This window comes from Dermacentor silvarum, chromosome 1 (assembly GCF_013339745.2).
Source record: "Dermacentor silvarum isolate Dsil-2018 chromosome 1, BIME_Dsil_1.4, whole genome shotgun sequence".
NCBI lineage: Eukaryota > Metazoa > Arthropoda > Arachnida > Ixodida > Ixodidae > Dermacentor > Dermacentor silvarum.
In genome coordinates, this window is record NC_051154.1 from 342,169,860 (window position 1) to 342,197,022 (window position 27,163).

General features: G+C 48.3%; 8 non-coding genes across 8 annotated transcripts; all 8 read left to right on the forward strand.

Moving 5' to 3' along the window:
- The first annotated feature begins 7,310 nt into the window (after positions 1-7,310).
- On the forward strand, positions 7,311-7,392 carry Trnas-cga (transfer RNA serine (anticodon CGA)). Its single transcript has one exon. It is a non-coding gene; the product is annotated as a tRNA-Ser (tRNA).
- A 5,178-nt stretch (positions 7,393-12,570) lies between these two features.
- Positions 12,571-12,652, forward strand: Trnas-cga (transfer RNA serine (anticodon CGA)). Its single transcript has one exon. It is a non-coding gene; the product is annotated as a tRNA-Ser (tRNA).
- Positions 12,653-18,234: 5,582 nt separating this feature from the next.
- Trnas-cga (transfer RNA serine (anticodon CGA)) lies at positions 18,235-18,315 on the forward strand. Its single transcript has one exon. It is a non-coding gene; the product is annotated as a tRNA-Ser (tRNA).
- A 5,021-nt stretch (positions 18,316-23,336) lies between these two features.
- Trnas-cga (transfer RNA serine (anticodon CGA)) lies at positions 23,337-23,418 on the forward strand. The gene has a single exon. It is a non-coding gene; the product is annotated as a tRNA-Ser (tRNA).
- Positions 23,419-23,493: 75 nt separating this feature from the next.
- Trnas-cga (transfer RNA serine (anticodon CGA)) lies at positions 23,494-23,575 on the forward strand. The gene has a single exon. It is a non-coding gene; the product is annotated as a tRNA-Ser (tRNA).
- A 76-nt stretch (positions 23,576-23,651) lies between these two features.
- On the forward strand, positions 23,652-23,733 carry Trnas-uga (transfer RNA serine (anticodon UGA)). The gene has a single exon. It is a non-coding gene; the product is annotated as a tRNA-Ser (tRNA).
- A 76-nt stretch (positions 23,734-23,809) lies between these two features.
- Positions 23,810-23,891, forward strand: Trnas-cga (transfer RNA serine (anticodon CGA)). Its single transcript has one exon. It is a non-coding gene; the product is annotated as a tRNA-Ser (tRNA).
- Positions 23,892-23,966: 75 nt separating this feature from the next.
- Positions 23,967-24,048, forward strand: Trnas-cga (transfer RNA serine (anticodon CGA)). The gene has a single exon. It is a non-coding gene; the product is annotated as a tRNA-Ser (tRNA).
- The last annotated feature ends 3,115 nt before the right edge of the window (positions 24,049-27,163 follow it).

Sequence of the window (27,163 nt, forward strand, 5' to 3'; positions counted from 1 at the left end):
TGATAGTTTTAGAGAACGATGCTTGGCGCCGGTCCGAAGGTAGTGTTGCAAGGTGGTGATAGGGGGCACGTGCAAAATGTCTGATGTGCGTTCTCAGGGCTTCCACCGTAATGTGAGTTTGCATCGGATGGTCCCGAGAAATCGCAATAGTTGCCTCTGTTGACGTGCATCTGGGTAAACCAAGGCAAACTCTGAGTGCTTGAGCTTGTTCTGCCTGCAGAACACGAATATTTGTCTTGCAAGTGTTGTTCAGTACAGGTACACTATATCTTAAAAACCCGAGAAAGAGAGCTCTGTAGAGTTTCAGCATTGCCTCTACTGACATCCCCCATGTCTTTCCTGTCAAGTATTTAAACAACTGGGAAGTTGCTGTCAGGCGCCGTTTCATGTAGGCCACGTGTGGGCTCCAACAGAGGTCTCGGTCAATGATTACGCCAAGAAACCTGTGGGTTCTGACATAGGAAATGGTCCGCCCACTGATTGAGATGACATAAGGCGTCATTGGTTTGCGAGTAAATGCCACTAGTGCGCATTTTCCTGGTGATATGCTGAGACCTTGTTTACACAAGTAGCTCGCTGTCAAAGTTGCTGCTCTTTGAAGCCGCGCACGTATCTGAGGACGTGTGACTGCCGAAGTCCAGACACAGATGTCGTCTGCGTATATTGAAATCTTGATGGTAGTTGGTAAGTATTCAGCAAGTCCAAGAAGAGCGAGGTTGAATAGCGTCGGGCTGAGAGCACCGCCTTGAGGAACGCCTCTGCTCGTATAGCGTCGCGTAGTCGGGCCGTCGTCAGTTAACACAAAGAATGATCTTGCAGATAGGTAACTTGCAATCCACAAGAAGACTCGACCACCTAGGCCAACCGTCGCAAGAGCATCGAGAATAGACTCATGTAATACGTTATCGTATGCGCCTTTCACATCTAAGAATAAAGCTGCAGATAAACGCTTACGGGACCTTTCGTGCTGAACATACGAAACGAGATCAACTACATTGTCGATGGAAGAGCGGTCACGTCGGAAACCAGCCATGGAATTCGGATAAATCTTGTAGTGTTCAAGGTACCATTCTAGGCGGCCAAGGAGCATCCGTTCTATTACCTTGCCTACACAGCTGGCCAGCGCTATTGGGCGGTAAGAGGTGAGCTCGAGTTGGGATTTGCCCTGCTTCAAGAGTGGCACCAGGCGGCTTACTTTCCATTCGTCAGGAACGTTTCCCTCCTGCCATGAGGAGTTGTAAAGGCTCAACAGTTCTCTCCGTGCAGATTCTCCAAGATAGCGCAAGGCTCGGTATGATATACCATCTGGACCCGGAGATGAAGAGCGCCTGCAGAGCGCTAGTGCCGCCTCGAGCTCCTCCATTGTAAATGGAAGGTCCATGCGGCAATCCCGGGAATGGGGGACGTCACCTCGGGCTGGAGGATCTGGACGAGTCGCTTGGTCGGCGATCATAGCACAAAAGTCCTCTGCGACATCGATGTCTTGCCGCCCTTGGAAGAGCGCGAGCGCCTTGAATGGAAAACGCTGTTCCGGAAGGCAACGCAGACCTTGCACCGTTTTCCAAATGTGAGACAGTGGCTTGCGGGGGTCTAGTGTCTGGCAAAACGTTGCCCAACGTTCCGATGCTAATCTATCCATGCGACGTTGGATCTTCTTTTGCATCCTCCTGGCCGCCCTAAGGTCATGGATTGATTTCGTACGCCGATATCGACGTTCCGCCCGGCGACGAAGTGCTCGTAGGCGCTCTAATTCTATGTCGAAGTCGTTTCGCTTGGAAGAGATCGTCATCATGCGGGTGGTGTTTTGCATCGTACTTTTAATTGTTTGCTCTAATCCGGATGGTAGGCCCTCGCGGCAAGCATCTTCCATATCAGATTTGAAGGTGGCCCATTGAATGGTCCGAATGGTCTTCCGTGGACCAGATCTAGACGACAAGCCTTTGATGTTAAGATAAGTGGGAATGTGATCACTCCCATGCGTCTCAATGTCTGGAAACCACTTCACACATTTGGCGAGAGAGTTGGAGACGAAAGCAAGGTCGAGGCAGCTGCCGTATGTGACGCCTCGAAGAAAGGTGGGGCTACCATCGTTCAGGAGAGCAAGGTCATAGTTGTAGGCGATGCTTGCTAATCTTCGTCCTTTTGCATTGGTTCTTGTACTTCCCCATGCCGGATGGTGTGCATTGAAATCTCCTATGATGACCCATGGGGCAGGACACACACTCAAGATATCTGCTAATCTTTTCGTTTCAAAATTGCTTGAAGGCGATATATACACGCCTATGAGAGTAAACAATAGTTTGTTCTTTTTAACTTTTTAATATATTGATTGTCGTCGTGAGGCGGAATTGGTTGCAAAACATAGGTAAGTTCACGACGAACAAAAACGATGATTTTGCTGCATGCACCATTTGTTGAAGACCTAATAAATTCGTACCCTGACAGTCTCATTGGTTTCGACAGGTTGGGCTCACAAATGACGATGAGTGGAAACGCATTGGTGTACACAAACTGACGAAAATCTGAAAGGCGTGATTTTAGCCCTCTGGCGTTCCACTGGATGACGGACGCTGCCTTGACTTCTTTTCGGAAGGATGGGGTATGGGTAGCCATCTTTCTAGTTGAGGGATTCAAGCACTGGGCTTAAGGCGTCCAGCACTTTAAGTGCGCTTCGAGCAGATGTTGTCCTCATGTCGACTAAAAGTGCTCGGATGGCGTCCATGAGGGAACGCAGAACCGAAATGACTTGACGATCTGTTTTAGGTGCATCATCCATGACTGGAGAAGGCTCCGGTTGGACGACGACCTTCTGAGGTTCCTTGGCAAGGGAGCGGCTCCTTAGCGTAGGTCATTCCTCTAAAGAAAGAGTCTTATCCGCTTCCTTCGTGGAAGTGGTGGGCCTTTTCGCGGCGCGACTACGTGGTGCCGCAGTGGAGTGGGCACTATCACTTCGAGCATGCGCCTTCTTTGAAGACGTACGACGGTGCCGACGTCGACGCCGACGCCGGACTACTTCGGCTGCCTCCCTGTGTGTCGAATTGTCTCTGGACATTTGCTTGAGAACCGCGCGCTCCGTCTTGATGCGGGGGCAGTCTTTCGAAGAGGCAGCGTGAGGGCCATTACAGTTGGCGCACTTCAGAACCGTGGCACCGCAGGTCTCTTCTGCGTGAGGTTCAGCACAACGGGGACACAGTAGCGGGTTGGGACACACGCCCTTGACGTGTCCTAGCCGGAAACACTGATGACATTGAAGCGGCTTCTGGATGAATGGTCGAACCGGATGACGGAAATGTCCGACTTTAACGTGGGATGGTGTACAATCCCCCTTGAAAAGTACTTTTACGCAGCGCGTATTCCCAAGGCGGCGCACTTGCGTAATGATAGTGCCCTCGTTTGCCGGCTTGATGAGGCTAGGTAAGTCATCATTGGGAATGGCAATGTCGATGTCATAAATTACACCGGCTATGGATGTATCGTCGGTCGGGATAAAGGGGCGCATTTTGATGCCGCCTAGCTCCGTGATTGCTTGAAGTTTTCCAAGCGCACTCACGTTGTACACGTCTATGGCGAGTATATTCTTCCGTGGATTTATTCTGATGTCCTTAATTTGATCTGGCACCGCACATTCCAGAAAAATGGATAGGGCTTGCCTGTTCAGTAGTCGTAGGTTGCTTGAGGGTTCTTCCGGCATAAAGATGATGACGTGTGGCCAGCGCGCAGGCCTTGACTTCATAGTCGCTGTACTCGCAGGAGTTGACGGCGATGTGTTGACGATCTTTCTCTTCGCCCTCTTGCTCCGGACGGGTATGAAGCTGTCGTCGGATGAGTCGTCTTCCGACAAAGAGTACAGCTCGGTGTCTTCGGTGTCGCTGGGGGAGCCAACTCGCTTCCTTGCGCTTGACGGCCGTGATGACTGCTGGTCAGGGGGGCCTCTGGAGTGCTCCGCGTCCATGGCCGCAAGACGGGGAGGCGAGGCACCTCGAAAGGCGAAGATTTCCCCCAAAATTCAGAGAGCACAGAGACAAGTGTTCTATCAAGAATACACTTCGTCGTCGTTCCCCGAAGAGTACGTAAAATGTAACAAGGTGGTAATACTGCTGGGCGATTTTAACTGTGTATGCACTGCTGACGACCGCGCCAAAATTTCACACGTACGTGATAAGAGTGCTGAATTGCTAAATGCACTGGTGCATGATTACGACTTGGAAGATATCGGTAGTGTTTTCGCCAGTGGTTCTCACCCGCAGTTTACTCACTTCCAGCGTGATAGCCACGCTCGGCTAGATAGATTATATGTGTCAGCCGAATTGGTGCCCTTGTGTAGTGAATATGATATGCAACCCATTGCATATAGCGATCAGTGCTTGGTAACTGCCACCTTTGGGAAAAGACAGATCAAACACACCTTTAACTGGGACCTCTGGAAATTGAACGCGCCGTTGCTGGATGACGATGCTTTCGTTGATGCTGTTGCGAAGGAACTAGAAAGCCTGATTTCAGTCGAATTAGCAAGCTTCGCCATTAAATGGGAAGAATTCAAACAGAAAGTAAAAACAATGGCTATTGAAAGAAGCAGTGTCCTTCGGCATAACCTGAAACAGGCAGAAACAAACCTTCGCCAGCAACTGAAATTTTTCATCAGCATGGAAAGTGTCCAGCCTGGTGTGTATGTTAACGAAATAAAGGAAGTGAAAGCCGAACTCGAAATGATAGACTCTGAGAAATACAAAGCCGCCGTTGTGCGATCAAGGTCTGAGAAGCTGTGGGCGGGAGAAGCGCCAACAAAACGAGCTCTCTCAGACGAGGAAAGGTACGCATGTCGGAAGGAAATCCGCCAGCTAGCTAAAGGCAATGACATCACGTCCGACAAAAACGACATCAAACAAGGGATCGTCGATCACTTCAAAGCCTTCTTAGGTCAACCACGCGAACCTAAAGATGGCTACCAGACGGAATTCCTTTCATAGATGCCAAAGCTCGATGAAGAAGTTAAGGCACGGCTAGAACATCCCATTACCGTGAGTGAGATAGAGTGCGCAATAGACGAGTTGGCGCCCGGTAAAGCACCGGGGCCTGATGGCTTAGGGGCCACTTTCTATAAAACTTTTAAGTCTGCGCTGGCTCATGTCCTCCAACTAGTTATTAGCGAAGTGTATGACCGAAAAAGATTGCCCATGTCTTTCACAACCTCGCATATCGTGCTAATCTCGAAGAGTGATGACGAAAAGAAACGTTTGTTGCCAGGCTCATATCGCCCGATAACTCTAGCCAACGTTGACTATAAAACATTCACGAAAGTTTTAGCGAAACGACTGCAAAGTGTCATCAAAACATTGGTAGGGCCTCACCAGACTTGTGGAATTAAAGGCCGCAGTATTACAACAAATGTACACGTGGTTCGAAGTGTGCTAGAGTGTTGCGACGCGATTGGCGATTACGCCGCGATGATGCAGATAGATTTGGCGAAAGCCTTAGACCTCGTCTCGCACAACGCTCTACTATGCATACTCGAACATACGAACGTTGGCAGTGTCATAACGGAAGGCGTAACGATGGCGTACAAAGACTGCTCAACGCGAATCATTGTTAATGGGGAGCTCACCGATAGCTTTCGTGTGCTCTCGTCGGTGCGTCAAGGATGCCCGCTTTCGCCCCTTCTGTTTGCTGCTTATCTCGAGCCACTCTGTTTGGCCATTAAAAACAACGACCGCATAGCAGGCTATCGACTACAGGCACCACACGTTAAAATATTGGCGTATGCAGACGACATCGCGATTCTCTGTACAAATAAAGCCAGCATTAAAGAGGCAACTGCTGTATTCGAAAAGTTTTGCGATTCAACTGGAGTCCAGATAAATTGGGATAAAAGTTATGGCTTCTTGCATGGGAATTGGGAAGACACGCCGGAGACCTTTTCTCGATTGAATTGGTCAAAGTTGCCTACACAGTACCTGGGGGTGCCTCTCGGAAGTTACCGTGAGGCCGAACCGTACTGGCTCGACCAAGCTTCGAGAGCAAAGGAAAAGGCTGACGGTTGGAGAGGAAAGCAATTGTCAATGTTTTCTAGAGCCACTGTTTGCAACCTCTTTTTAGTTTCTAAGATATGGTATGTTATGAATGTGTTGTGTGCTGCGCGGGTAAGCGTACAAAAAATTCACCGCATTTTCGCTACTTTCATTTGGGCCTCTACCTGGGAGAGGACGAGTCGAACAAACTTGTTTCTCCCGGTCAAGAAAGGTGGGCTTGGTCTGGTTCACTTGTTTTTGCGACAAATTGTGTCACGCTTTGTGTTTCTGCGGGATCAAAATGATCTCTTTCTTCGAACAATAGTACAAGTACGGCTGGGCAGACTTCTTCCGGGATTCGTTGTTTCGTCGGCTCAGAACATGCCGGGAACTGTGAAAGGATACCTGCGTGAAGTGGTGATGTCATATAGGATGTTAAATGTGCGTTTCTCACAGCAGTATCTGTCCACCGTTACAAAGAAAAAATTGTACAGAGATCTTGTGGACACGATGCTCCCCGTACCTTTGTACCGCTCGCCACACCGTGGAGGCCCCGGACAGGACGTGCTAAAAAGAGTGAAGAAAATGCCAGTACGGCCATCAACTAAGTCCTTCTTCTTCCAATTACATACAAACACACTTCCCGTTAAGACCTGGCTTCATAGCAATGGTATTTTCATCCCCTGGAACACCAACTGCTTTTTATGTAAAAAACCAGAAACAATAGAACATGTTTTCCTAGATTGCTGGGACCCGATCTTTCACTGGGATGTTCTGCAGAGAACGCCGAAGAAGCAGTTACCCCTGGACCCGTATGGGATACGCTTTTTGCCAATAGATACCTCAGAGCAAGTACCGTACGACCTCATTATGGTCCTGGGCCTCCACGCTATGTGGAAAACTCGCATGCAATTTGAACATGCAGACTTGGTTGTAATACCGGTGCGAGAACACTTCATTTAGAGTGTTGTTTACGTGAGAGACGCTTACAAATCACTGCCTGATCCACCACAATGGATGTATGTACTCGATGAACTGGTGTCACTGAAAATAATTTAGTGCTGTGTTGGCAAAGTGTGGCTGGCACGTTTTATCATTTGTAACATTTGATTTTGTACGTCGACGACGGCAATAAAGAAAGAAAAAACATTTGTCGCCGAGTGGTTAAGGCGATGGATTCGAAATCCATTGGGGTCTCCCCGCCCAGGTTCGAATTCTGTCGGCTGCGTAGTAGTAGTTTTTTTTTTCTGGAATGCCTTCGTGAAGGCGTGTAATTGTGGCGCAGAAGCGCTGTCGCACGTGTGCGCAGTCGTGGCCGAGTGGTTAAGGCGATGCATTCGAAATCCATTGGGGTCTCCCCGCACAGGTTCGAATCCTGTCGGCTGCGTAGTAGTAGTTTCTTTTTTCTGGAATGCCTTCGTGAAGGCGTGTAATTGTGGCGCACAAGCGCTGTCGCACGTGTGCGCAGTCGTGGCCGAGACTCGGCTCTCTGCCGCGCTAGCGAGCGGACGTGTCGACCATGAGCTCCATAGGAGCGGCTTCAGCGGCCCAGCAGGGCCACGGTACCAGGAATTTTGGCTCAGAAGACCCGGAATATCAAGTTTTGCTGCCTCAACTGCCTACAGGTTGGATTGTTTTAAATACATTGTTTTTACATGCCGATGTGCGTGCCAGGCCGTATCGGGTGGAGCACTTCCGCGACGCACTGGCTAGCTTAGGCGTACTGCCGGATGTTATCGCCCTAGGGGCGTATCAAATGAGCCACGTTTGGGCAGTGACTTTCAAGAGCGATGAAGGTGTCAAAAGGCTTGCAAGCGCCAAGGAAGTAAAAGTGAATGAACATCGGTGCATCGTTGTTGATCCAGCAAACCAGGCCGTGCGGCTGTAGCTGCATTGGATGCTACACAACGTGACGGACGAGGACATACCCACCGCCCTTTCACCGTACGGGAAGGTCGTGGGCGTCTTCCGGGAGAAATGGCGTGTCCACGGAGTGCAAGATAAAGCATCCTCAACGCGTGCGGTGTCGTTGGTTTTGAAGACGGGTATGACCGTGGAAGACATGCCTCATCAACTTCGTGTCGCTGGTGAGCAGGCCTTAGTTGTTGTACCAGGCAGAGCACCACTTTACCTGAAATGCCGAAACACCGGTCATGTTCGACGTGACTGTCGCGTCCCGAGATGTGCCGTTTGCCGGCGCTACGGCCATGATGAGACGGAGTGTGTTAAGACCTACGCGTCCGTAACGGGACCGGCGCCTCGGGAGGACGTGGCTGACCTGTTAATGGATGAGGCAGACGTGGATGAGTCTTTCCGTGCGCAAGTTCTGCCGGCCGACACATTTGCGACGCCCACTGAGCAGGCTTACATATCCTCGAAGGTGGCAACTGTAGTAACTACTGAACAGAAAGCTGCAGTGCAGACAAGTGACGGAAAAGGCAAAGAAGAAACGACCATAGAACTCGCCTCTGCCGGGGCGAGTACAGCAGAGCACGGGCCAGCAACTGCAATGATGGACGTCGTAGACACGAGTGCAAGCAGTGCGGCCACGAAGAGAGCAAGGGACGTAACGAGCGGCCAAGAGGAGGAATTTGACAATGAGACCAAAGACGAACCGCCGCAGAAAACCCAGGCGAGTCGTCGGGCGTCCATTCGCCCGAAACCGAACATCCCGCCGGACAGACGGACGGCGGCAGAACCGCCTACCTTGGACCCGGCGCATACTGGGGCGCCCGGACTAGCGACGTCACGAGATGGGTGCCACTTCAGAATTAGCCTACGCGTACACCGTAAAGGTACGCGTGTGGTTAGAGCGGCTTTTCGTTGAGCATTTGTTTTTGGAAAGTTTTTTACAAAGTGTTGGAATGGTTTGTTCTCCAGCGGCACCTTGCGATCGGCTTGCTTATACAGACTAATTGCGGTGAAATTAGAGACAGCATTGAGAGTGGCCACTTTAAATGTTCGTGGCCTCGGAGCGCGAAGGAGACAGTATCAACTCAGTCGCTTGTGTATGGAGAAGGAACTCGATGTTGTCGCCTTACAAGAAACTAAGGTCGAAACTCAAGAGCAGACCGATCGCATGGTGACGCCTTTCACGGCGCATTACAATGTGTGCGTATGTCATGCTAATGGTACACCAGGCGGGTGCGCGCTGCTTATGCGGAAGAGTGCTGGCATTATTGAAGAACGTGTAACTGTATGTCAAACTGGCCGCATGCTCATTGTCGATTGTTCCTTTTCTGGAGCGTCGTGGCGGCTCATATGCGTTTATGCGCCGAACATTGTGAATGACCGAGCGTTGTATTTTGAGTATAGAGAGCAGTACCTAAAGTGTGACCGCTACATCATATTTCTTGGTGATTTTAATTGTGTGTGTACTGCGGAAGATCGAAACCGAGGGGAACGTGTTCCTGACAAAAGCGCTCTCTATTTGAGCTCCCTAATTGACGACCACAACTTAGAAGATGTGGGTCAAATTTTCACTGACGGTACGATTCCGCAGTACACACACATTCAAGGAAACAGTCGAGCAAGGCTGGACAGAGTGTATGTTTCACTAAATTTGATCCCCCTTTGTAACAGTTATAACGTCACACCACTATCGTTCACGGATCATAGCTTAGTGAGCTTCGTGATGGGGGCAAAAGTTAAAAGAACACGATTCAACTGGAACACGTGGAAATTCAACGAAAAGCTGCTTGATGATGAGCCATTTGTGCGCAGAGTAAAGGAAAAGCTATTAGACTTGATGACAAAGAAGCATGACAATTTTATGGCTGCATGGGAAGAATTTAAGGTCCAAGTTAAGTTAATTGCGATCAAAAGAGGAAGCAGCCGCCAGCATGAAGAACTGCAGAAACAAAGAGAGCTGCAAAGACAGCTAGAAGTTCTTTTGAACGTACAAAATACGGTTCATGATCAGGTTGCGGAAAATTTAAAGAAAGTAAGACATGAACTGGAAGTTATTGACGCAGAGCGATATAAAGCTGCAGTTATACGTGCTCGGAGCGAACGGTTATGGATGGGTGAGATGCCAAACAAACGGGCAATGAGCGACGAAAAGCGGCATGCGTCAAGAAATGAGATTAAACAGATACGTTTTCAAAACGAGGTGACGTCAGAAGCTGTTTTAATCGAGAGAGCCTTCGTTGAGCATTATCGGGAATTGTTCGGCAATGGGACACGCTCTGGACTAGGCTTCGACAGCGAATTCATGAGCGAAATGCCAAGGTTGGAAGACGGCGTTAGAGAAAGCGTTGAAATGCCAATAAGTGTACCCGTGATTGAAAGGGCGATAGATGAGTTGCCGTCAGGAAAGTCGCCAGGGCCAGACGACCTAGGCGCCAAGTTTTACAAATCATTCAGTCACGAGTTTTCCTGTATTTTGCACAGACTACTCTCAGAAGCGTACGAAGTTAAAAAAGTGCCAGCCTCATTCCGCATGTCACACGTAGTGTTGATTCCAAAAACCGATGACCGGGAAAAGCTTCTTTTAGTAGGCTCATACAGACCGATAAGTCTAACCAACACAGACTACAAAATGCTTATGAAAGTACTGGCTGGACGATTCCAAAGCGTGATTAAGGAGCTTGTAGGGCCACACCAGACGTGTGGCATTAAAGGCCGTACAATTTTCACCAACACCCACATTGCAAAGAATGTGTTAGAATGTTGTGATGACATTGGGGGTCGGGTGGCGATGTTGCAGCTCGACCTTGCGAAGGCCTTCGACCGGGTGTCACATGAGGTGCTTTTCTCTATATTGCAGTACTGTAATGTTGGGAACATCATTTTAGAGGGCGTTAAAATGGCTTATGAAGAGTGTTCAACGCAGATTGTAATTAATAAATGCCTTGGTTCGAAGGTGCCAGTCCGCTCGTCTGTACGACAAGGCTGTCCTTTGTCCCCATTGCTTTTTGCCGTATACCTCGAACCTTTTTGTTTGTCAGTCATCCATGATGTAAACATACGTGGTTTTAGGCTACACGCCGCTGAAGTTAAAACGCTAGCCTATGCAGATGACGTCGCCGTCTTTTGTGAAGACAAGGAAAGCGTGATCGAGGCTGTCCGCCTGGCAAGATCTTTCTGCAAGTACACGGGCGCCCAGATAAACTTCGAAAAAAGTGTTGGCATATGGCATGGAAATTGGGACGCGATGCCCACTGATTTCGCCGGAATGCAATGGACTACAGTGCCTGCACCTTATCTAGGTGTGTCATTTGAGCACTATCAAGACTCCACGCAGTTATGGCGCGGACAAACAGAATTGATGAAAGAAAAGATAAAGGGATGGCAAGGCCGGGGATTATCAGTGTTTGCGCGTGCCTCAGCTTGCAATGTTTTTTTTTTGGTTGCCAAAGTCTGGCATATACTGCAAGTAATGTTCATGTCTCGTGTCAGTGTTCAAAAAGTGCACCGGGTGTTCGCTACCTTTATATGGAATTCCACTTGGGAGCGAACCAGCCGTACAAACCTTTTTCGCATTGCTCGCAGTGGAGGCCTTGGGCTCTCACACTTGTTCATCAGACAGATTGTATCGCGGTTCTTTTTCCTGCGCGATGAACGAAATGCTTTTCTCCGCACTGTCATTCAGGCGAGAATGGCAACAGAACTGCCGGAATTTGTTTTAACTACATCCAGTGTTATCAGTAGAAGAGCGACTGGTTATTATCGTGAAGTAGTTGCGTCTTTTCGAATACTCTGTGCACGGTTTTCGCTGGAGTATTTGTGCTCAGTGAGAAAGAAAAACCTGTACGTCGATTTGGTTGACAGCATGCTACCTACCCCACTGTATAGGATTGTTCACTGTGGAGGCCCAGGAAAAGATGTGCTGAAACGAGTCAAAAGGATGCCTGTAAGACCTGCTGCGAAAACATTTTTTTTCCAGCTACACACAAACACCCTCCCCGTTAAAGTATGGCTTGAACAGAAAGGAATATTCGTACCGTGGACAACGAACTGCTTGCTGTGTACAAAGCCCGAAACAATTGAACATGCCTTCATTGATTGTCGGGACGCAGTATTTCATTGGGATGTCTTGCAGCGCACTCTCAAAAAAGAACTCCCCATAACCCCGTATGTAATTCGATTCCTGCCAGTTGAAAGTGATCAAGGAATACCTTTTGATATGTTCATGCTCCTGGGCCTCCACAGTTTGTGGATGACGAGAATGGCTGTTCGTCATGCTGACGCGAATGCACGCTCTACGCGAGAGAACTTCATTGAAAGTGTTTCTTTTATACGAGAAGTGTATCGTGCACAGAGTGAACCCGCAGACTGGGTTAGCATTCTTGATGAGCTGGTGTGCCTCAAGAAATTTTAATATGACCATCGCGCCTACGTGATGTCGGTGCACTGTATATATGCATTTGTATGTTTCGCTAGTGTCAATGCAGGCAATAAAGAAAAAAGTCGTGGCCGAGTGGTTAAGGCGATGCACTCGAAATCATTTGGGGTCTCCCCGCACAGGTTCGAATTCTGTCGGCTGCGTAGTAGTAGTTTTTTTTTCTGAAATGCCTTCGTGAAGGCGTGTAATTGTGGCGCAGAAGCGCTGTCGCACGTGTGCGCAGTCGTGGCCGAGTGGTTAAGGCGATGGACTCGAAATCCAGTGGGGCCTCCCCGCACAGGTTCGAATTCTGTCGGCTGCGTAGTAGTAGTTTTTTTCTGGAATGCCTTCGTGAAGGCGTGTAATTGTGGCGCAGAAGCGCTGTCGCACGTGTGCGCAGTCGTGGCCGAGTGGATTCTACTTCCGGCTACCGTTCGATACGGACGCGGAATGTCTTGCTCCGGTGGAGCGGTGTTTGCGGCTCAGCCGAGCCGCGGAAACAGGATTATTGCCGATGAAGACAAGGAATACCAAGTTGTTTTGCCGCAATTGCCAACAGGATCCTGCGTTTTGTATATTGTTTTCCTTCACGGGGATGTGACCGCTAGGCCTTTACGCGCCGAAGATTTCAGGGACACGCTGGTTCGTCTGGGACTGCTGCCCGAGGTTGTTAGCTTGGGGGCGTTCCAGATGAACCACGTTTGGGCGGTTACCTTCAGGAGCTCGGAGGCGACGAAGAAAATGTTGGCGTTCGGGGAAATTATGGTGAAAGAAAGAAGATGCCTAGTGCTGGACCCTGCAAGTCAGGAGGTACGTGTGAAGGTGTTCTGGCTCCTTCACCATGTCCCGGACGAAGACGTCCGTGCGGCTCTCGCCCCTTATGGAAAAGCCACTGACGTGGCGAGACAACGCTGGCGGGTGCAAGGCATCACGGACAAAGGGTCGACAACGCGCACCGTAACCTTGAAGCTCAAGGCGGGCGTGACCATCGACGATCTGCCACATCAGTTTCGAGTGGCCGGTATGATGGCACTTCTTGTGGCCCCTGGAAGGGCTCCGTTGTGCCTGAGGTGCAACCGTACAGGACATATAAGGCGGGAGTGCCGCGTACCCCGTTGTGCCCTTTGCCGGCGCTTTGGGCACGATGAGAGCCAGTGTGTGCGGACGTATGCGAACATCGCAGGCCCTGCGAAGATCGACGAGGTCATTGAAGAGCACGTCATGGATGCCGCTGACGCTGAGGAAGCGGCTGGCGGTCTCAGCGGTACGCAAAACACAAAGGTGAAAGGCGTGGGTACGCCTGACGAGTCTACCGAAATCGTCAAAGTCGGAAAGGAAGGTAAAGTGCAAGGAGCAGAGCCAGCCGCGGAAACGCCGGCCAGGGACGCAGCGACCAAGGTCGCCACAATGGACTGCAATAAAGAGAAAGTGAGGACGCCAACAGACAAGGAAACCCCTATGGACACCAGCGGTGCGGCAGCGAAAAGGACCCTTGAGGAAAGCAATGACGGTGAACCAGGGGCTCAAAGCGAGGTGGCTCAAAGCGAGCCTCCCTTGAAGACCACCAATGTCCGTCGACCGACGCTGAAGCCGGCACCGAACTTGCCACCCGACAGGAAACCGTCGGCGCCGGCGCCGACATAGTGTGATAATGTGTGTACCAGTGTTACTTTTCTTTTTTGCCGGAGTGGGTGGCGGGGCTTGCTTGGGGTGGTGTGGCAACGCGCCACTGCAACAAGGCACAATTTGCACAATGAAATCCATAGATATGGCATCCAACGACGGCAGTCCAGAGGATGGTTTTCGCTGCGCAGTACCAGGAAACGTGAGTGTGCAGCTAGTTGTGTGCAAAGAGTGTCGTCGGTCCGTTCTTTCTTCATAGCATAATGAATCCCACAGATATCACGATACGTGTAGGTAGTATTAATGTAAGGGGCCTTGGGTCTAAACGAAAACAGTACCAGCTAAGCAGACTGTTCATGGAAACTGATCTAGTTATTATCGCCGTGCAGGAAACTAAAGTCGAATATGAAGAAGGAACGGACCGTATGGTAGATGCGTTTCGGACACGGTATTATGTGTGTGTATCACATTCTGTTGGTGAAGCTGGTGGGTGCGCCCTTTTTATTCGGAGTGCACTGAACATAGTTATTGAAAATGTTGTATGTGATGGTAATGGCCGTCAAATAGTGTGCGACTTTGTAAATGGAGCGGTGAAGTGGCGAGCGATATGTGTTTACGCACCTAACAAAGTATGTGAGCGCAAGGTGTTCTTTGAAGGCCTTAAAAGTCAATTGAATTGTCAAAGCAACATTTTATTGATGGGAGACTTCAACTGTGTTTGCTATGCTGAGGACCGAGTGCTAAGTCCTATGGTTCACGACGCAAGCGCGCAATTTTTAGCCACGAGTATAAGCGAAGGCAATTTGGTAGATGTGGGTTATGTCATGGGACATGGCTCGACTCCTAAGTTCACGCATTTTCAAGGAGCCAGCCATGCACGATTGGATAGGATATACATGACAGCTGACTTGGTTACAATGTGTAGCAGCTATGAGGTCAAATCTGTGTGTTTCAGTGACCACTGTTTGGTTATGTTGGCATTGGGACCTAGAAAACCAAAATTTAACTGGGCGTTGTAGAAGTTAAATTCGAAACTGCTAGATGACGAACTTTTCGTTAAGAAAGTTAACCATAACATTCAGAAACTTTTAGAGAAGGACTGTAAAAGTATTGCGGAAGCATGGGAATGTTTCAAGCAGGAAACGAAGTTAATGGCAATGGAAAGATCATGCACATTACGCCGGGAGGAAAAAAGAAAAGAAAAAGAGTTACAATGCCAACTTGACTTCTACCTAACTATGGAGAGCTCTTGCCCAGGTATCTTTGCGAAGGGAATGAAAGAAGTAAAAGTTCAGTTAGAGAGCGTTGATCAATAAAACTATCGAGGTGCGGTTATACGTGCGCGCGCAGCAAGATTATGGTGCGGTGAAAATCCGACAAAAACAGCGTTTTCGGACGAAAAGAGCTACGCTTCACGAAACGAGATAAGAGCCATCACATATCGAAACGGAATTGTTCGAGAGAACGAATACATTCAGCGGGCTTTTCATGAGCATTACAGCAAATTGTTAGGCACTGAACGAGAGCTTGCGGAAGGATTCGAAAATCACTTTTTGAAGCTTCTTCCAAAGTTGGATAACGATGTAAGGCTGAATCTCGAGCAGCCAATTACTGTCGCTGAAATAGAACACGCCATAAATGAGTTAGCGGTAGATAAATCACCAGGCCCTGACGAATTAGGCGCAGCTTTTTATAAGGCTTTTAAAAAGGATATGGCAATAATTTTACATGAGTTAATTAATGAGGCATATGAGAAGCAAGTACTACCACCGTCCTTTCGTGAGAGTCATGTAGTATTAATACCGAAGAGCGACGACCCTCAAACTTTACTTTCGGTGCGGGCATATCGCCCTATTAGCCTTACAAATACGGACTACAGATATACACAAAAGTTCTCGGGAGGCGACTGCAGTCGGTCATACAGAAGTTAGTAGGACCACATCAGACGTGTGGAATGAAGGGACGGTCTATTATGACTAACATTCACGTGGCACGAACGGTCCTCGAGTGTTGCGATGCCTTTTCAGAGAAGGTCGCAGTACTACAGTTAGATTTGGAAAAGGCCTTCGATAGGGTGGCGCATGAAATCCTTTTTCTTGTACTTGAACATGTGAATGTTGGATCTGTGTTGACAGAAGGTGTTAAAATGTGCTATGATCGAATAGTTTCTAAGATTATAATTAATAAGACATTAACAGAAAGTATACAACTCAAATCATCTGTGAGACAGGGATGTTGTTTGTCGCCGTTGCTTTTTGCATTATACTTGGAGCCTTTCTGTTTAAAGGTGCTTTCGTGTAGCGATATCGTAGGTTATAGGGTAGGTTCTAGTGAAATAAAGCTACTAGCATACGCAGATGATGTAGCAGTGTTTTGTAGCGATAAAGATAGCGTCACTAAAGCGGTCGACGTGGCAAGAAATTTCTGTAAAATGTCAGGGAGTGTTATTAATTGGGTAAAATCAGTAGGACTATTGCACGGGGCTTGGGAAGACATTCCCACTGAAATAGAAAGTGTACATTGGACGTGTTCGCCTATGAGGTACCACGGTGTACCGCTACAGCATTTTAGGGACACGAAAGACTACTGGAAAGAGCAATGCGCAGAAGTGAAGGAAAAAACAAAAAAGTTTGGTGGAAGAGACCTTTCCATGTTCACGAGAGCAACAGTATGCAGCCTCTATCTTGTCGCTAAGATTTGGTTCGTGCTACAGGCCCTCTGCGCATCTAGAACAAGCATACAAAAAATGCACTGGGAATTTGCCGTCTTTATCTGGGGATCTGTGTGGGAGCGTACGAGCCGTACCAATTTGTTCACCTTAGTTAAGCAAGGTGGCCTTGGCCTAGCTCACTTGTTCTTGAGGCAAGTGGTTTCGCGATTTCTGTTTTTGCGCGATCAAAAAAATGTTTTTCTGTTAACTGTGTTTCAAGAACGTCTGAGTGACGTTTTACCAAATTATATTGTGTCAACTAAACTAGCGAGAACAAATATTATCAAGGGCTTTCTGCGTGAAGTTGTATGGGCTTACCAATTTTTGTGCGCGCGTTTTTTTTAGAGTATTTGAGTAGTGTTAAGCGCAAAAAGCTATACAAAGATGTTGTTGAGATATGTCTGCCTTTACCAATATATAGGACCAAATTTTGTATAGAAAGTGGAGCAAATGTGTTAAAAAGGGTAAAGCGGATGCCCGTGCGCTCGTCAGCCAAGTCCTTTTTCTATCAACTTCACAGTGAAACGTTACCGGTTAAGCCATGGCTCAAAGAGAAAGGCCTGTTTGTAGCATGGTCAGTAAACTATTTAAGATGCAGAAAACCAGAAACAATAGAACACATTTTTCTGGACTGCTCCGATGCAGTGTTCTTATGGGACGTTCTTAAACGTACATTAAAGAAGGAACTACCGGTGACACCGTATGGAATCCGCTTTCTCCCTACATCTAATGATAATGGAGTGCCTCATGATATGTTCATGTTATTGTCTTCATAGTCTATGGAAGACTCGAATGGCGGTACGCCATGAGCATATTAGCCCCTTCAGTCACGAATTGTGATAGACTTTCGATAAATGTATGAAATTTACAAATATTTATGCCAAGGTACTGCATGCTCCATTGAAAGCAAATCTAGGTAGTGGAAGGACTCCTTGTGCATATTGTGATGACTCATTATAATTATAGAGTTATCGAATATCTGCTTAGTGATCAGTCAGTCATACTACGTTTCTTCATAAAATATATTTAGTAAACCACTCGAATTACATACACAATTTAATTATTCGCTGCAAGCATTACTAGAAATAAAAAAAGTTATTTCACAGCTGCTACCAAACCGCTTCACGTCGAACAGCCCGTCAAACACGGTAGTGCCTTCACCAAAGCGGTCGTCTATAGTGACACATTGCACTCAGAAATAAAATGGAGGTGCATTAGGTAAGCGGAATTTTCAAGTTACTATAAGCATAATGTTCGCGATCTATTCCTTGACACCACTGCAGAGAAATTGCGTAAATAAGTCGCGTACACAAATGTGTACGCCGTGACTGAAGGGGTTAGAATCCAATCTGCAAGGGAAAACTTTATAGAGAGCATGCTCCTAATGCGAGAGGTGTACCAGGCAAGTAACGAGGACAATGAATGGATTTCAGTATTAGATGAACTGGCATCTATCAAGTGCTTTTAAATACCTAGCGTCAGCCAAAGTGTGGCAGGCGCTTTTAAACTTCTTTACATTGTTTTTCTTGATATCTGTAAATGTGTTGCAAACCGGCAATAAAGAAAAAAAAACAGTCGTGGCCGAGTGGTTAAGGCGATGGACTCGAAATCCAGCGGGGTCTCCCCCACAGGCTCGAATCCTGTCGGCTGCGTAGTAGTAGTTTTTTTTCTGAAATGCCTTCGTGAAGGCGTGTAATTGTGGCGCAGAAGCGCTGTCGCACGTGTGCGCAGTCGTGGCCGAGTCATTCTACATCAGGCCGTGATAGCAAACGGACGCTTGTGGAATGGGCTCCGCCAGAGCGGTATCAGAGGTGGACCGCGGAAACAGGTTTTTAGCTGATGACACCCTGGACTATCAAGTTCTGCCGTCGCTGCCAACAGGTGCGTCCGTTGCGAATACTGTTTTTCTTCCTGGGGATTTGAAAGCCAGGCCTTATCGTGTAGAAGATTTTCGGGACATGTTGGTTCATCTTGGAGTGCTCCCTGAAGTAATAGCTTTGGGGGCGTTCCAGATGAACTACGTTTGGGCCCTTACGTTTAAAAGTGCCGAATCTACTAAGAAGATGGTAGGAATCCGTGAAGTACGGGTCAAGTAGAAACGGTGCCTTGTGATTGACCCCGAAAATCAAGAAGTGCGTATCACGCTTTACTGGGTGCTACATAATGTAACAGACGAAGAAGTGCGTTCTGCTCTGGCACCATACAGGAAAGTGAATGGTATCTAAAAGGAGCGCTGGCGAGTGCATGGAATAGCTGGCAAGGGCTCGTCAACGCGCACAGTTGGTCTGAAGCTCAAGCCTGTTATGACGCTAGAAGATTTACCCGATCAGTGGCGGGTTGCAGGAATCATGGCTCTACTCGTCGCACCGGGACGCCCCCCGCTATGCTTGAGGTGCCACGCCACGGGTCATATCAGGCGCGACTGCCGGGTACCGCGTTGTGCTAAAACTGTCGGCGATATGGCCATGATGAACGCAGCTGCGTGCGAACCTACGCAAACGTGGTGGACGTCAAAGCAAATGAAGAAGTGTCGACGGAACATCTTATGGACGAGGCAGACGCGGCTGAAACTACCCCCGAGGCAGACAGCTCGCGAATTCCTGGTGCGCCTAGCGCCATCCATCTAATCCAAAAGGATGCAGCCTTTAATGAGGAAGTGACAGCCAATGCTTCGACCGAGGCTGCAGAGACACTGGTGACGTGCGCCCCAACGAGCCAAGGCAAAGCACCTGGCGTGAGGGTCGAGGAAGGCCCTGTAATTACAGACGTCACTATGAGTAGTGCCAGCAGCCTTGCGTCAAAAAGACTCCATGAAGACGGCAAAGAAGGGCACATGACTGACCAGATTGCAACGGATGAACCGCCTGTCAAGACGACACCCATTCGAATTGCTACTTTCAAATTCGCACCGAAAATACCGCTCGAGCCACGGCCCGAGCGGAAACCACCAGCCCCGCCGGCGACGTGACATCCTTTTTTTTCTTTCAACCGGACAATAGCAGCGTAGTTGACCGGAAGAGACAGTACGTCGATTCCGCCACGGCGAAATCAAAGTTGCAATCAAAATGGCTGGAGTGACTTGGATATGCTTTTTAAATGTGAGTGGGATGTCGTCTTGTACTAAGAAAGGTGCTACCATGCGGTTTTGTGTAGCGTAAGAAAAATGGCAATTACTCTTCAAACACCTCTTTATGTGGACACCCTTAATGTGCGGGGTTTGTCGACGCGGAGGAAGCAATGCCAGCTGAATCGACTTTTTATGGAAAATGAGCTGGACGTAATTGCCATACAGGAAACAAAGATTGGAAGTGCAGAAGGAACAAACCGCATGGTTGAACCATTTAGGGTGTACTACAATGTATACGTTTCGCATGCAATTGATACCGCCGGTGGTTGTGCGCTGTTTGTGAAGCACTCCACAGGAATATCTGTTGACAGTGTGTACGCGTGTGTCACTGGACGGCTTATTGTATGTGACATAACGTTGCAGGCCTAGAATTTCCGAATAGTTGGTTTATATGCCCCAAACGTAGCAAATGAGCGCAGATTGTTTTTTGAAAGTGTTGAACATTATCTGACGTGTGACAGGACTGTTATAATGATGGGGGACATTAACCGTGTGTGCAGAGTAGAGGATAGGGCAAGAGATTCCCCTATACGGGATGCGAGTGTATCAGTACTAAACTCACTGACTGTAGAACACCAATTAGAAGATGTAGCGTGCTTCCTATCAAACGGTACATTGCCTCGGTTCACCTACTACCAGTAGGACAGCCAAGCTAGACTGGACCGAATCTATGTTTCCGCAGATTTGGCACTCTTTTGCAATAAATACTATGTTAAAAACGTTTCTTTTAGCGACCATAGCTTGGTTATATGTACGCTAGGCCCGAGGAAATCAGCGAAGTTTAACTGGGAGCTGTGGAAATGCAATGTTAAGATCCTCGATGGCGAGGTATATGTGATGGAAATAAAAGGAAAAATTGGTGATCTACTGGAAAGTGAACCGGGGTGTTACGCTGAAGCATGGGAAGTTTTCAAACAAAACGCGAAAATTTCAGCTATCGAAAGAGCCGGCGCATTGCGTAGACACCAAAGGAAAGAAGAGACTGAGATGCAATGTCTGCTTGACTTTTATTTGAATGCGGAAACTGCAGCTCCGGGTACCTTTGCCAGAGAAATAAAAGAAGTTAAAAGCAAACTAGAAGTAATTAATACAGAAAGATACAGAGGAGCAGTAGTACGCGCACGTGCGGAAAAAATATATTTGGGTGAAAGCCCGACCAAACGTGCTCTATCAGACGAAAAAAGCTATGCGTCGCGCAACGAAATAAAAGCGATAATGTACAGAGATGAAGTTGTGCGAGACGATGAACTGATACGACGCGCTTTTGTCGATTATTATCAAGAATTGCTTGGCCACGAACCACAGATTGAAGAAGGTTTTCCATGCGATTTCTTGAGGCTCAAGCCAAAACTAGAAGAATTTAAAACGAATCTCGAAGCTCCAATCAACGTTGCAGAAATTGAGTGGGCGATCGGTGATTTGAGTGCAGGGAAATCTCCAGGCCCTGATGGTTTGGGTTCAGAATTCTACAAGTCTTTTAAAACGGAAATAGCAGTTGTCCTTCTTAACGTCATAATTGAGGTATACACAGGAAAAAAGTTGCCCCCTTCTTTCAGGCAGAGCCAGGTTGTACTTTTTCCAAAAACAGACGATCCACCTGCATTGCTCTCAGTACGAGCGTATCGACCAATAAGTCTAACGAAGACGGACTACAAGATTTTTGCTAAAGCTTTAAGCAGAAGACTTCAAAGCGTGATAACCAAGCTTGTAGGGCCACATCTGACTTGCGGCATAAAAGGAAGGTCCATTCTGACCAACATACACGTGGCTAGAACAGTCCTGGAGTGCTGCGATGTCTACTGCGGATAAGTAGCGATGTTACAACTCGACTTAGAGAAGGCATTCGACAGAGTTGCGCATAAAGTCCTTTTCAACATTATAGAATATATCAATGTCGGGACGGTCCTGATGGAAGGTATAACAATGTGTTATGCGGACATTTCTAGCAGGATTAAAATTAATAAATCATTAACTGCCAGTTTCCAGAAAAAGTCCTCTGTTAGGCAAGGATGCCCATTGTCTCCTTTACTGTTTGCGTTGTACCTGGAGCCTTTCTGTTTGAAAATCATGTCGTCCAGTGCAATAAAAGGTTTTAGGTTGAGCACAAGCGAAGTTAAGCTACTCACATACGCTGACGACATTGCAGTTTTCTGTGCTGACCAAGTAAGTGTCAGGAACGCGGTCAGTGTCACGACGAGGTTTTCTAAAATGACAGGCAGCGTTATCAATTGGGCCAAATCATAGGGCCTTTTGCATGGCGATTGGGATGACACCCCTGCAGTCTTTGAAAGCATGCAGTGGACGGTTTCACCAACGAAATACCTCGGCGTGCCTTTAAATCACTACAGAGACACTAATGACTATTGGAAGAATGAAGCAGAGCAAATAAAGGAAAAATCGACCAAGTTTGGATGGAGAGACCTATCTATATTTGCAAGGTCAACAGTGTGTAACCTCTTTCTTGTAGCCAAGATCTGGTATGTTCTTCAAGTATTGTGTGCGACGAGAGCAAGCATTCAAAGGCTGCACAGGGTGTTTGCAGTGTATATATGGGGGTCAATATGGGAGCGTACAAGCCGCACAAATTTATTTCGCTCAGTGAAAAATGGCGGACTGGGCTTGGCGCATTTGTTTTTAAAACAGGTAGTGTCCAGATTTATCATTGTGCGGGACCAAAGCAATATTTTCCTATGCACTGTGATTCAAATGAGATTATGTGATGTTATGCCGGCGTTCATTGTGTCGTCTTATCGGGTGAATGGGCCGAAAGTACGAGGCTTCCTGCGAGAAGTCGTCTGGTCTTACCAGTTCCTCGCGGCACGGTTCTCGTTGGAGTACCTCAGCAACGTCACTCGGAAAAAACTATGTAAAGATGTTATTGATGTATCTATCCCAGAACCATTGTATCGCTCCATGTTTCCAGCAGGGGCTGGCAAAGACGTACTGAAAAGGGTGAAGCGGATGCCAGTACGGTTTACGGTTAAAACGTTTTTCTTTCACTTGCACACCGGAACTCTACCCGTTAAACCGTGGCTAGAGCAGAAGGGTATCTTCGTGCCCTGGGCGATAAACTGCTTACTGTGCAAACAACCGGAAACTATCGACCATAATTTCCTTGATTGTGAAGATGCCACCTTCTTATGGGACATACTGCAGCGTACCTTAAAAAAAAGGTTTGCAGCTTACCCCATATGGCATCCGCTTCCTCCCAACCGCAAACGATAAAGGAGTGCCGTATGACATGTTTATGGCGCTATGTCTTCATAGCATATGGAAAACGAGAATGGCAGTGTACCATGCCGACATGAACCCCCAGCCTGCCAGAGAATACTTCAAAGAAGGTATCGCCTTTATTCGTGAGATATATAAAGCGCAGAATGATCCACCAGAATGGATGCCTGTATTAGATGCCCTTGTTAACCTGAAGCGGTTATAATTACCCACGTTTCCCGAAAGGAGGCAAGCGTTTTTAATTACAAAGTGTAGCATGTATTAGTGATTGTTTTGTTTTGTATCATTCCTGAGAAAGGAAATAAAGAAAAAAAAGCAGTCGTGGCCGAGTGGTTAAGGCGATGGACTCGAAATCCATTGGGGTCTCCACGCACAGGCTCGAATCCTGTTGGCTGCGTAGTGGTAGTTTTTTTTCTGGAATGCCTTCGTGAAGGCGTGTAATTGTGGCGCAGAAGCACTGTCGCACGTGTGCGCAGTCGTGGCCGAGTGGTTAAGGCGATGGACTCGAAATCCATTGGGGTCTCCTCGCATAGGTTCTAATCCTGTCGGCTGCGTACTGGTAGTTTTTTTTTCTGGAATGCCTTCGTGAAGGTGTGTAATTGTGGCGCGGAAGCACTGTCGCACGTGTGCGCAGTCGTGGCCGAGTGGTTAAGGCGATGGACTTGAAATCCATTGGGGTCTCCCCGCACAGGTTCGAATCCTGTCGGTAGCGTAGTGGTAGTTTTTTTTCTGGAATAGCCTTCGTGAAGGCGTGTAATTGTGGCGCAGAAGCACTGTCGCACGTCGGCGCAGTCGTGGCCGAGTGGTTAAGGCGATGGACTCGAAATCCATTGGGGTCTCCCCGCACAGGTTCGAATCCTGTCGGCTGCGTAGTGGTAGTTTTTTTTCTGGAATGGCCTTCGTGAAGGCGTATAATTGTGGCGTAGAAGTGCTGTCCACGTGTGCGCAGTCGTGGCCGAGTGGTTAAGGCGATGGACTCGAAATCCATTGGGGTCTCCCCGCACAGGCTCGAATCCTGTCGACTGCGTAGTGCTACTTTTTTTTTTCTGGAATGGCCTTCGTGAAGGCGTATAATTGTGGCGTAGAAGTGCTGTCCACGTGTGAGCAGTCGTGGCCGAGTCATTCTGCTTCCGGCAGCCGCGCTGTGCGGCTCGTAGAATCATGAGCTCCGTTGGAGCGGCGATGGCGGCCCTTACCAGCCGCGGTAACAGGAAACAAGAAGATGAGTACCATTTTGTTTTGCCACAACTGCCTACAGGACGCATCATTACCAATACAGTTTTTCTGCATGGTGACGTGCGAGCACGGCCTTACAGAGTCGAAGATTTCAGGGACGCTCTCGCTCTAGCCGGGATGCTGCCGGAAATTATCGCACTCGGGGCCTACCAGATTAACCATGTCTGGGCGGTTACCATGTGCAATGCAGAGGCTACCAAGCGGCTGCTAGCCTTGAAGGAAATGGAAGTGAAGGGACGGCGCTGCGTCGTCGTGGACCCACAGGACAGGCAAGTCAAGTTAAGCCTTGACTGGCTTATTTACGGCGTAGCTGACGAGGACGTCCGTACAGCGCTAGCCGCTTATGGCAAGGTGGTTGACGTACAGCGTGAGCGTTGGCGGGTCCCGGGTGTACAAGAAAAGAACTCGACTGCCCGGACGGTGCTGATGAAGTTGAAAACTGGCTTGAAGTTGGAAGACCTACCGCACCAGGTACGGGTCACCGGAGAACTAGCATTAGTGGTAGTTCCGGGGCGACCAATGCAGTGCCTGCGCTGTCAGGGCTCTGGACATGTCCGGCGTGACTGCAAAGTGCCCCGGTGCTCGATATGCAGACGATTTGGACACGAAGACGCTCAGTGCACGCGGTCGTCCGCCGCAGCTACTGGGCGAGGAGTGAGCGACTACACCGAGAAGCTCTTAATGGACGTGCAGCAAAGGGAAGCGGAAGCTTGGAAACCCAAAAGGAACCGCGCAGCGAAAAGACACCAGAAGGCAAGCAATGCCAGGTGACAACGGAGGCTACGACCAAGCTGCCAGCAACAGTGACCGAGCTGGCAGCAACGCCCGTTCCCGCTGACGACGACGCGTTGGAGAGCAGCGATACAGAAGGCACCCGAGCTGAACCAACGAAGCCGCGCTTGCCGGGGAGCCAAGCCCATAGCAGCAGAGTCAAACCGGCTGTCAACCGTCCCCTTGAAGGGACCGCGGACCAGAAGGTGTCGTCCGGGAGACGCCCCAGCGTTAAGCCACGGCCAAATCTCGAATCGGAGAGGAAGGCCACCGACGAGCCGCCGATGCAGCACCTGGACACCGGGCAACCGGGCGGATCCGAAGACGTCTAGCCGTGCGCTAGACGTGCAAGGTAAGCGTCATGCTTCGGGTCCTGCTACCTCCTGTTAAAACATGGCACGCAACGCGTCGTTAGTTGGGCTACGTTAAACGTGCGAGGTCTGGCCGCAAAGAAAAATCAGAGCCAAGTATACCGGTTATTGGTAGATCATGACCTCGACATGTTGGCAGTGCAAGAAACAAAAGTTGAAGGAGAGGAGCAGACCCGGAGCATGATGCTTCGCTTCACGTCTCGCTACTACGTTGCAGTGAGTCATGCGGTGGGCAAGTCAGCGGGATGCCGGCTATTTTTGAAAAAGTTACCGGGGATAGATGTACAGAGTGTTTATTCATGTCCAAGTGGTAGATTTATTGTTGTTGATTTTTATTACAGTGATGTTACCTGGAGAGTAATATGTATTTATGCACCGAACGGTACAGATGAGAGGTATAATTTTTTTCTGAGCATTGAGCCATATCTGACTGCAGACAAACATGTTGTTGTGTTAGGAGATTTCAACTGCATTTTTAACACTCGGGACCGAAGCAACGCACACGGGTAAAGAGACAGAAGTAGTCAGCTTTTATCACGATTTATTGGAGAACATGATATAGATGATGTAGCAGAATGTCTCGAGGGAGCGTGAGAAGTGCAGTTTACGCATTTCCAAGGACAGAGTCACGCTCGCCTTGACCGTATTTATGCATCAGAAGAGCTATTACCTTTGTGCACCCAATACCATGTAGTACCCGTGTCGTTTTCGGACCATTGTCTGGTTAAATGTCTGATGGGAAGTGCGGAAAAACAAAACAAGTTTTCGTGGGATCTGTGGAAAATGAACGTAAAGCTTCTAAGCGACGAATGCTTTATTCAAGATGTGAAAGAGGCGATAGATGCAATGAAATCAGAACAGGTGCCCAGTGTCGGCGCGCAATGGGATTTATTTAAGCAACATGTCAAAATGAAAGCCATAGAGCGATCTAGCTGCGTCAAGTATGAGGATAAAGTCAAAGAAAGGAATTTAAGAACATTGCTTGAAAAACTGGTTAAGCTTGAATGCCGTGAGCCGGGAAAGTTTAAAGACGATATTCGTAGCATAAAACAGAAACTCGAAGCAGCAGATGAAGAACGTTATCGGGGAGCGATAGTGCGGGCCAGAGCCGAGGCATGGGCGGCCTGGGAGACGCCCACAAAGCGAGCGCTGGGAATCGAAAGGGCGCACGCCCGCCGTAATTACATCGATGTGATAGAAGAAAATGGTATTGAAACAACAGATACGGAGGGCATAGGGCGAGCTTTCTTTCGATTCTACGAATGGCTGTTTGCCCATAGATCAGTAGATGTAGAAGTGTTTAAAACAGCCTTCTTAGAGCGCATGCCTCGGCTGTCAGAAGAAAGAAAAGCAGCTCTTGAAGCACCGATATCAATAGCAGAAATAGAAAAGGCAATAGATGATCTTAACCCTGGAAAGTCGCCCGGTCCGGACGGTCTGAGCGCGGCTTGGTACAAAGCATTCAAGCAAGACCTGTCCTGTCAGTTGAAAGATGTCTTTGATGAGGCATTTGAGGTGGGAACGTTACCCCTGTCATTCTCCCAAGCACACACTGTGCTCATTCCAAAAACAGAACAAAAAGATAGGCTAAGACTCGTGACATCATACAGACCAATCTCACTAACTAACTGTGATTATAAAATATTTATGAAAGTATTGGCTAGCAGACTTCAGACTGTTATGACGCAGATTGTGGGAGCCCACCAAACCTGTGGTATTAAGGGCCGGTCTATTGTTAGTAATATTCATTCATTGAGGTGTCTA